The 11291-nt window shown below is 40.3% G+C and overlaps 1 long non-coding RNA gene and 1 pseudogene across 2 annotated transcripts in view; both read right to left on the reverse strand.

Annotated features, from left to right (window-relative positions):
• Positions 1-11291, reverse strand: part of LOC141425743 (uncharacterized) — a 47580-nt gene that overhangs the window by 16244 nt on the left and 20045 nt on the right. The window lies entirely within an intron of this gene.
• Positions 489-10190, reverse strand: LOC109697090 (large ribosomal subunit protein eL21-like; annotated as a pseudogene).

Here is an 11291-nt window from a genome sequence, read left to right on the forward strand (position 1 = left end):
GTGGTTCATTCGGCTTTTGGGTTTTTAACTTTGCCTGTCATTTTTAGTATAAAAAACATAGAGGGTCTGGGGATGTGGTAGAGTGGTAGAGTGTTCACCTGGCATGCACAAGTCCTGGATTCAATTCCCAGAAACAGCAATAAGTGCAAAAGAAATAGAAATAGAATATTTGCAGATTCATGCTATGTTTCTCTTTGTTGTTCTTCACGTGTCTATTCCTTTACCTCTCTCCAATGATTAATCATATATAGTACATGTACAATATAAGTACTATATTTTTATTTTGATATCCCAATATAGTTTATTAAATCTATAAGTTATATTAATACACATGGTATTGGATATATATGCATATGTATATGTACAATGAAAAAAATAACCATATTCTTACATAGGTCAAATTTAGGATAAAAGAATTAATAAAACATTACATTTCTTAAAATGATAATAGCAGAAAGCACTTTGATTTCTCCTTATGACATTTTTAATTTCTTTATGTCATTTTCCATTTTTTTCTGTCACTGTGGGTCAGGCCCTGTATTAGGAATTGGGGATCAAATGACACAGGACAGAAAAGAGCCTATCCTCCTAGAAGGAGGAGGAAGACAACAAGCAATTAAGCAAATAAGTAAGCACAACAGACCAAGACAGCATGAAGTAAGCGTCCTTCAGAAAAGTCTGTAAAGAATGGGTAAGAATGGTTAACTTTTTTATCTGTCTGATTTCATTTAATTTTCATAACAACCCTGTAAATAGGTCCATTTTTTTAGGTCAAAAAATTTGAAGTTCATAGAGCTAGGCATTGTCACCCATTCCTGTAATTCCTGCTGTGAGGTGGAGGTAGGAGGATCTTGGTCCAAGGTTGGCCCCAGGCAAAAGCTTGAGACTCTGCCTAAAAAATAAGCTAAAGCAAAAAGTGGCTCAAATGGTAGAGTGCTTGTCTTATAAGCACAAGGCTCTAAGTTCAATCCCCAGTACTGCCAAGGAACTCCCCCCACCCCAGAAAAAGTTGAAGTTTATAACAACCAACTAACTTTCCCAAGATTCCTAAGCTGGAGAAGTGAAGATTGGACTTTTAACTCTTACCTCCTATTCTTTCTCAAACCTCATTAACTCTTTTAAGAGGAGAAACATGTACTTTTTTTTGTCTACCCCCATCTCTAGAATCCTCTGTTATGTTAGTTTTAGATGATAAATCATTTCATCTCAGAATAAACTACAATCTCAACTTTCCCATCCCCTTAAAAGTAGTTTTCTTTAGTGAACAGAGCACTGGAGTTAAGTTTTAGAGAATCACTTCCAAACTACTGTTTTGTTGCATGATACCTGTGTGATTCCTCTCTCATTTTTGTGTCAGAGGTACCAGGGATTGCATCCAGAGCCACCTGCATGCTAGGCAAGTGTTCTAATGCTGAGCTATATCCCAACCATTTTTATTTTATTTTCAGACCTGGTCTCACACCTGGAACTTGAGATTCACCTACCTCAATCTCTCAAGTGCTGGGATTACACCTCCACACCTCACTAGCTGTGTGATTTCTAACAACTTTTAAGGTTTTATGATCTCAAATTTTGAACAGTGGAGTCTGGCTTAATGAACTTTACTATACTTTATACACTGGTATTTCACATTGATATCAATTCTCTCTTTGATGTGCAAATGAGTTTGTATAATTTGATCACTTCCTCTCTCAAATTCCTGGAGAAGTAAAGATTGAATCCCTGTGTCTGTGGCTCATGAGCCCAGAGGACGCCTTTCCCCTGCATCTCAACCTTAGCACAGGACAAGTTTGTCTGTGGTGTCCCTGTGCCCTTGATGGGGGAAAGGGACTTAGAGGAGCATTAAAGGCTGGTCAGTGAAGGTGGAAACACCAGGGAGGTGTCATTTTCTTTTTTCTTAGCTGCCTGGAGGAGCATAGCTGTGACAGAATATAATGAAGGAAAAAACCACCCTGGAAGAACTCTGGAGAGTGATTCAATTTCAAGTCACAAGATCAATTATGCGAGGTTCTAGAACTACCGAAACTATCGTTGTGGATCTGTGGCATAGGTTCAGAAGGTGATTCAGACTGTCTCTTTCCTTGGACATTAATGCTCATTACCTGAAAATTACTCAGACTTGGCCTTTAGGGAAATCTTAAGTGCCCAGCCCAAATGGCCTAATCCTCTTTGAAATGCCAAGATCTCATGATAACCAACAATGTTGAAAGAGAAAGGGCTCTTGTCTGGGTCAGGTCCCATCAGTTTGATCATTCCAAACAGAGAACACATCTCTAGGTAACTATGTGTCTGTCATATAAGGGATCTTTGGACTTCTAGCTGTGTGCTTAGAGTCAATTATCTCAAGAAAACTAGGCCGCAGGTAGAAATGCATCCAACTATAAACAATCACTGATGGAATGAAATTCATCTGATAAGTACTGTTTTTCCTTTTAAATTGGGAACATTGAATTCTGCCCCACAAGAGCATGATGCAGGTAGCATCAAAGGGATGTGACCTTTGAACACAAAGTTCCCCTTGGTGTTCGGCAATCTTTCTCCTCACCCTCTGCTCATCACATACCTGTCTGATGTCTGTGAGGTGCCAGGCTCTGTGCTGTGCTAACTTGTGGTTCATAAGGTGTGGTTTAGGAAGGAAGATGAGATGTGTAAGTAGACAATTAGTAGTGGATTTCAGTTGCCCAACAGTGTCCTTTTCCTGGGGTCAAGTTGGGGACAAGGGGATTGAGTGAGGGATCCAGAATTTGGTGGATCCTGGAGAAAGTGGCATGGATCTCTGGATCCAGGGGTCCTGCTAGTCCTTCAGAGCTTCAAGGGCACATCCCTGGAAGTGAGAGGCAGGGAAAAGAAAGATGAAAGAACCCCAATAAAGTTTAATTTCAATTTAAATTGAAGGGCTAAAGATATTTGGCCTTAATACTTGTGCCTCATTACTGGTTGATTTATTCGGTTTCCAAACCCTGTCTCCGTGTTAGAATCACTTGGAAACTTGAAAAGGTAGAAATACCTGGCTCCTCCTGTTGGGAATTCTGAATGGAAGGATTTGGGGTGGGGTTCAGATGTCTACCTTTACCAAACCCTCCTTGGGTCAGTCTTCAGACATCCAAGGTTCGGACCCACAATATTAAGTAAGCAATGGTGGCCTTGGCTAATCTTTGTTTTACAATACTTTTCAAAAAGGGCCAGTGTTAATCACATTAAACTCCTTCATGGAAAAAAAAGTCCCTTAGATTTATTTGATCCTTTTCTGCCAAAACAGAAAGAAGAAATGCTCAAGGGTGTGGACAGATAAAAAAGTAAACCCTTCTTCTGTACTAGTTTTCATAGAAATGAAGATGTGGTTTTTTTTTTTTTCTCCTTGCTCTGTACTTTGTATGATCAATGTGGCTATCTTGAAAAGTTCCCTAGAAACATGAATCTGAGCACAATAGATTCAGGGGAGGAAGTCAGGATGTAAATATAGGAGGATTAATGAAGGCATTGAGAACCAGTGACAATATTTAGGGACCATAACTTAATGAGAATTTATCTGCTCATGATACCTGTTCCTGAGGAAGACTTGGTAATGCTACAGCACACTTATACATGTTCTTACTATTTCATTCATTAATTCAAGTTCTGATGGAAATGCTCATTAAAAATAACATAAGTAAGAAGAGAATAATTACTATATTTTCAAAATGAAGCCAAGTCTGGAAATGACATAATCATTAATCATGAAGGAAATGGGTAAATTATTGCATAATGACTTTATTAGATGTTCCATACTAGAAACTGATCGTTGTAAAGACTATGTATGAACACGTAAAAACGCTTGGGACCAGAAGACAAATGAAAAAGTATGAGCCAATATAAAACATGTGAAAATGTAAAAGCTGTTCACTAATGTAGGAAGGCAATGGAAAGGCTGGAGAGACTGTGGTTGGAGCAGTAGATTTCTGAGTATTTTCCTAAAGGATGTGGTGGTCTCACCAGCATCCCTCCCTACCCTGTGTGGACCTCAGAGGGAAAGAAACCTTTCACTTCTGGCCAGTGAGCTGGAATGTCGTTTGAAGATACTGGTGGCTTTGTCCTTTTTTTCCTCTGCCAAAAGGAGGAAACTTGCTTGAAGTAGAAGATAATGAACTAGAGATAGAGTGGGCATCAGAGAAAGGATGGGTGTGTAAGAAAGGGTAGATTGGCAGATCCACCTGAAGACGGTTTTAAAGTCCCTGGGACAAACCTCTAAATCTGACATTTATGTGAGCCTGTAAAGTCCTCTTCTTACACTAGTCTGTGTTAGTTATTTGCAGCTGAAGGAATTCTGACAATAGATTTGATTTTCTTTTTTAACAGTTTTATTCTATGTTAGAACTTGCCACAGTTGTTATTTGTTTGTTTGTTTTAAAAGAAACCTTTTATACTTTCTGCAGCGCTAGAACATTTTGTGCTGTGTGTAGATACTACATTTTTAAATCATTTCCTATTCAATTACTGATAGAATTTTGGTTCCTATTGAACTGTCATTTCCTCTCATGTTTCTTTCTTGGCTTTTCCTGTAACATCAGCTACATAACTGTTTTCCCACATCCTGCTTCCAACAATAGCCAGCCTGACAATGCTTTGGAAGGGGTAGTCTGAACCACAATGTGAATTTAAATCTGTGCAGGGCAGAAGTATCTGGGAAATTCTGAACCGCTCAACAAACATTAATTGAGCTCTTAATATGAGCCAGACACTGTTATAATAAGTAAACAGAGCCTTAACATGGTTTCAGTAATGTGGTTATTCAATTCCTCCACATGCCTACATCCATGTGTGAAGGTGTGTATTTGTTAGATACCCAGGGATAGTCTAGTCTGGGAGTTTATTTAGCATTTATTGTTTATTTACTTAATATCTCTGTACAAGGGCTATAGTGTAACAGGCAACACACTAATTATTATTTTCCCGGGTGAGGAAACTGAGGTACAATGACAATGTTTGACATGCTCAAGATTCCAGAGCAACAGGTGGCCAAGGTAACTCTCAACTGAGGCCACAGGGCTCCTTACCATTGGCTGCTGTTGCTTGTACAATGTTATAAGACATCTGCTCAGAAGTGCTGAGCAGTACTTAAATCTATTTTTAGTTTTGTTTGAAAAAATTTATTAAATCTTGGTGGTGAAGTATACAGATGTCTGGCCAGGATGAGATGAAGGGAGATTCATACACAGTTGTTGTATGGACCTTTAGCCTTAGAGAAAAATGTTCTGAAAAACTTTCTCATCCATTTGTACATGTCTGCAACAGAACATTCAGCAGACTAATGTCTGCTAAGTGAGTTTTGTAGAAAGCCCTCAGTTTTTCAAAGGTAGAAGGAAAAGAAACAAGTATGAAAATATAACATAGTGCAGTAAGTCGTGTAAGAAAAGAATTCCAAAAGTCTGTGGAAGCATTAAGAAGTGGAAGGAGAGGACGAGGAAAGTGTTCTGGAATGGTTGATGAGTGCTTGAGCATCGCAAGATAAGTAGGAATTCCTCAGTAGACATGGGGGCTGGGGGTGTGTGTGGTAGGCAGGAAAGGAGTTCTAAAGGAGGCTGCTAGACTCACTCAAGAGGGTCCTGAGATTGCAAGTGGCTCAATTGTAGGACTACAAGATAGGTTGGGCTGGTCACAGCTTACTGAGACTTATCTTCAAGACTTCAAGGGACATAAGTTCATGCACATAAACTATATAAATTCATTTTTATTTTTCCTCGGGAGCTGGGGTCTGAACTCAGAGCTTTGTGCTTGCTAGGCAGGCACTCTACCACGAACCACACACCCAGTCCTTTTCGTCCTGGTTTATTTTGGATCTATTTTTTTGCCCAGGCCAGCCTGGACCATGATCCTTCTATTTTAAGCTTCTGTGTCTAGCTTTTCTCCCTGTTGAGATGGGGTCTGCAAACCTTTTTGCCCAGACTGGCTTTGAACCCCAATCCTCCCTGTCTGAGCCTCCCAAGTAGCTAGGATTACAGATGTGAGCCCTGCCCCACATCTATTATGTCATGATTTCAAAGGGCACAGGTTCTGTAGTCCAGGCTCCTTCCCATTCGTTCTCACAAAGTGTGCATCTTTGAGTGGAGCAGGCTGAGCCTCAGTTGAACCCAGGTTCCTTTCTCTTTGGCTTCCTTCTTTTTCTGATCATTTTTCTTCATGAGTTTTAGGAAGCTATCTCAGCTTTTAGAGTGCTTAATATGGTCAATGTGCACATTAATTCTCTTATCAAGACTTTTGCCCTTAACTTGCTTGTTCACAGCCATGCCTACAGTATTCTGGGTAACATTACAGACTCTTCCATTTTTGCCATGGTAACACATGTGGGGCCTTCCTTTCTGAAGAGTATCTATTCCCTTGATGTCTACAATACCACCCTTCTTGTAGAGTCACATGTACATGACCAAAGGAACAGCTTCATGTTTTCTAAAAGGCCAAGAGAACATGTATGGGGTGCCTCTTCCCCTTCTTTAGTGTTTGTCATTTTGGTGAATTCCTGGAAGATAGTGGTTCTGGCCAAAAGGATATGTAAACTCTTTCAGATGCATGTACTTAACAGGGAAAATGACATGAGCATGTCCTCCTCTTTAGCAGTTATTTAATCATTTATATGGGCATTTATTTATATACATGTGATCTTGGTTCTTTCTTCAAATCTGATTAATAACTTTTCAATTTTTCTGATGTCATTCTTGTAAATTCTTTAGAAGGCATTTTTATATTTTTACAATATGGCCCAAACCTATGAACAGTCTTCATCCATTTGGAGTATTTTAAGATAGATTAGAAATTCTATTTTGAGATTATTAAAAATGTGTAATCAGAGACTTTTTAAAATGAGACATTTGTGTTTTTTCCAGCCATCAACTCAATGATGAGGAAATGTTTCCCGAATTGTATGAATTATCTCATGTGGTATAACAAGTTATCCTACAGATGAGTATGTCAAAACAGTAAATGTTTATTACTCATCGTTTCTGTAGGTCAGGGTTCCAGGGGAGGCTTAACTGTGTTCTTTTGGCTCAGGGTCTCTCACAAAGTTGCAGTTAGGGTGCTGGTCAGATCTCTAGTCAGCTCAAGGCCAGCTTGGGGGGAGATCTGTTTCCACGTTCACATAATGTGCTTGTTGACAGACCTCAGGTCCTCAGTGGTTCCTTGCCATTGGGCTTTTCCATAAAGAGCATGAGAGAGGGTGAATAAGATGGAAGTCATGGCCTTTATGCAACATTATCTCAGAAGTAACCTATCCTGTGTTTTATTTGTGAGAGAGTCATTAGATGCAACCTACATTCAAGGGAAGGGGATAACACAAAGGCATGGGTACCAGGAAGAGAGGATAGGTAGGGCTGTCTCAGAGGCTTCCTACCACATCCATTATCACATTAGCAAATTCATTTAGAGAGTTACCTTCTCATTCATCTTTAAAGTGTCATCTTTACTTTGAAGGGACATATTAAGCATATTTATTTTTCCGAAAATGTTTGTGTAATCCTGGCAGCCACTAGTCTTGACAAGAAAGGTCAGATAGCTGGGGCCTTTGTCTTTATAAAAGAAAAAGGGTGAAAGTGATTTTTCAGATGGACAATTCTTTCAAGTCTTTTGACACAAAGTAACTAGTCCATAGTATGGGGTATAAACTTTTCATCTAATTTAGAAGAATTGTAAAGAATCTACAAAGTGTTTAATCTTATAAAATTAAGCATTGATGGCGTCCTCTAGCAAGTAGAATACAACTCTTTCCAATAACTGACAGGGAGAAGAGAGGCTACCACCTCATGCTTCCTGGTGGAATTTCTTCCCTTCCTTTGTGGAACTTAGAAAATGTCTGTGAAGGACAGACAGGGCAGGTATCCTTCCACACAGTCAAGATGACTAAACTTCAGTTATTTCTTCATTGTTTTCTCTTTGGTTTCATTAAACATTAAGGATACATAACAATGGAAATGGCAATATTACTGTTCTGATCCACCCTGGATCATCTGTCTACACCCTTTTGGATACCTCTGCTCTAGGCCTAGGGTTCTTAACTCAGAATTTAACGTTTATGGTGATTTGACCTCAAGGGGTTAAAGTGACCAAAGATCTAATCAGATGTAAACAAAACAAACAAACATCCCCCACCCAAAAAAATCCTCACAAGAACAAAAACCAAACCAAAATAAAAAATTAAGAATTACTCTGGGTAATGAATCAATACTGAAAAATTTTAAGAAGGCAATTTTCAAGTGTCCCTAAAGGCCCCTGTGCTAAAAGCTTGGTCACCAGCCCATGGCACTTCTAGGAGGTGGTAGAGCCTTTAGGAGGTGAGGCCTAGTTAGGGGGAGATGAGCAGGCTCCTTCTGCCACGTGCGCCTACAACAGGTACTGCCTTGCGATGGGTTCAAAAACAACAGGTTTAGTGACTGTGTACTGAAACCATGAATTGTAGTAAAGACTGCAGTGACAGAAAGCCAACTAATACAGAGAAGATGAAGATATTTAAACTTTAGGATACTACCCGGGCATTTGGTGGAGAGTGGCTGGCAGAGACCAAGCCCAGAGATGGAGAGAGCAGTGGAGGGTCAGTTCCCTCAGCAAAGCTGAGGGGATTGGAGTTACCAAGGTAGTGTGAATGGGGGAGGAAAGGGAAAGCTGTGGTCACAAAAACCAGTATGTGCCACAGCAAAAGGATGCAGGCTCATTACACCACTGAGCATGCATTCACAGGCCACTTAGAAAGAAAACATGTCCTCAAGAAGAAACCAGAACTCAGATTTGAAGTGAGATCAGATTTTCCGACTTTAAAACAAGCCAATCAACTGACCCCAATATGTTCCATTAATTAATTAATTAACTAATTAATTTTTCCCAGTTTCAAGCTGGGAGAGAAGAAAGAAACCCAGAAATGAATTATCGATGTATTTAAAAAAAAAAAAAAAAAAACTAAGGGAGACGTTATCTCAAAAACAAGCTGGGTGTCGTGGTGTACACCCATTCTCCCAACTACTAGGAAGGCTGGCTTGGGTGAAAGTGTGAGACACTATCTGAAAAGCAAACTAAAAAAGCAAAAAGACTGGGGGAATGGTTCAAGTGGTAGAGCACTTACTTATAAAGCACCAGGTGGTGAGTTAGATTCCCAGTACTACAAAACAAGCACACAAAAAAATCCTAGTAATGTAGTAATAAAAGAAGGGTGTTTTAGAAAGAGGAGCTCTAAAATGTCATTGGAACCTCAAATAAATTTGTGGTCTGATGAATGTTTTCTAGGTTGGGAAATATAATTGATTTGAATTCCAAGCTGTGACTTGTTTGAGAAAGGTATGGGGTTTTTAAGGCTTCCTCCCCTTCAGATTTTACTTTATGTTGTTTGAGACAGTCTTGATATACTAATCCAGGCAGGCCTTGAACTCACTCTGTAGCCCAGGTCAGCCTCCAGCTTGAGATCCTCCTGCCTCTGCCTCCTGACTGCTAGAATCTTTGGCTTTTCAGTTTCTGTTATTATCAGCATTGCTCTGGTTTTGTCCACGTTGAACTAGAGCTGTTGATGAGCCTTTTATTTTTTTTTATCTTTCTCTAAATTATAAAGTCACACAGTGCCTCAGCCCTTTCCTATCCGCTTTCTTATTTAACTAGTTCCTTGGGCGTGGCTCTCATTGTCTGGGTCAACTGAATATTATCTCCATGGCATTGTTGTGCCAGTGGGTTCTCAGGGCTGTGGTTGTGGTTTTCCTGGGGTTCAGATAAGGAGCTGAGGGGGTTCAGGAGAAGTAGGCATCACCCTTGGAGCAATGTGGGAAAAGGGAAGCAGCAGCTCTGTTTCAACAAGGGCCTCTTTCAGGCTTCGTGTAGCCTCATGTTTCCTGAGGCCCAGACTTGCTCACCTTTCCAGAAACAACACTATGAGCACACTGGCCTTTTCCCTGAGGCTGCTGTGGAGCTGATGTTATTCCTGTGGCCCAGCCAGGGCCCCATCCTGAGGAACACGGAGCCAGTGTACTGTGGGAGTTGGAGCTGGTATTGAAGTTGGCTGGTTGCTCTCCAGCTACAGTGGTTCCCATTGGAGGTGAGCCCAGTCCAGAGGGTGAGCAGGAGCTGCCACTCACATCGTTGTGAGTGGCAGGTGTCTGCAAAACACTGTGGATTGTTCCCTGTGAGATGGGCCTCCCCTCGCATGATTTCTCTGGGCTCTCAGGGGCAATGCAGTGAAACCTCATGCTGCAGTTATGTCCATTTAAGTCTCCTGGCACACGGAGGGAGGTATTTGGGGAACTTGAAGACTTATAACCTCCAGTCAATTCCTGCTTCTTGGGAAATGGAAAAAGAGGGCCTTAGCTGGCTTAAGAGTCTAGTTCCAATCTTGTGTGCTAACTGTTGGGGCTTTGTGCTGCATATTTAATTTTTCATTTTTAAAATTTTTAATCTTTTTTATTAATCTTGTTCTGGGATACATTGTAACATTTATAAAAGTACTTGCAATATATCATAGTTGAATTCACCCTCTCCATCATTCTCTTTTATCCCCCCCCGTCCCCCATTCCTGGAATAGTTTGAACAGGTCTCTCATTTTTCCATTTTCATACATGAGTGCATAATATTTTCACTATAGTCACCTTCCTATACCCTTTCCTTATATCCTCCCCATCCCACTGGTGACAACCCCATAAATTTTCATTTGAAAAACTATTCTAGAGATATACAAAGATGCTCTCTCTCTCCTCCTCCTCCTTCCCGCCCCCCCACCCCGCCCTTAAAATTTGACATATAGGCCTAAGAGATTCTTTGCATGATTCTGGCTGATTCTTGAGTGAGACCCCATAACCTCACTGTGGAGTTCGATGAGCTGGACTGCAGTCTCCTCTCAGTGGCTTATTAATGTTGTGACTTGAGAAGAATTGCTTCTTTCTTTTGACCCCTGTTTTCTCAACATTACTGACACCTGCCTTATCACAGGGTGACAGTCCTTATTCATCAAGGACTGGAAATGACTACAAAGTGCTAGAATAGTGTCTGTCACATTGAATGAGCTTGCTAGATGAGAATTATTATTTTACTATACAAATTGTCACCTATGTGGCCAGCAGGGACTTTGTAGAGAAGTGAATCAAAGGCCCTCAAAGGGATATGTGTGTGAGTCTTATGACCTGAGTAAGAAGCATGACGAGCTTAGTCAACAAGCATTTATAAAAGTATCACTCTCAACATGGGGCAGGTGGATTAGACATCTTTGTACAAAAAACATAAATGTAAATGTTCTAGTCATAAAAAACTTGTAATCATTGCCTAGCAAGTCAAAGCCCTGAGTTCAAACCACAAAA

Source organism: Castor canadensis, chromosome 8, assembly GCF_047511655.1.
Source record: "Castor canadensis chromosome 8, mCasCan1.hap1v2, whole genome shotgun sequence".
Classification (NCBI taxonomy): Eukaryota; Metazoa; Chordata; class Mammalia; order Rodentia; family Castoridae; genus Castor; species Castor canadensis.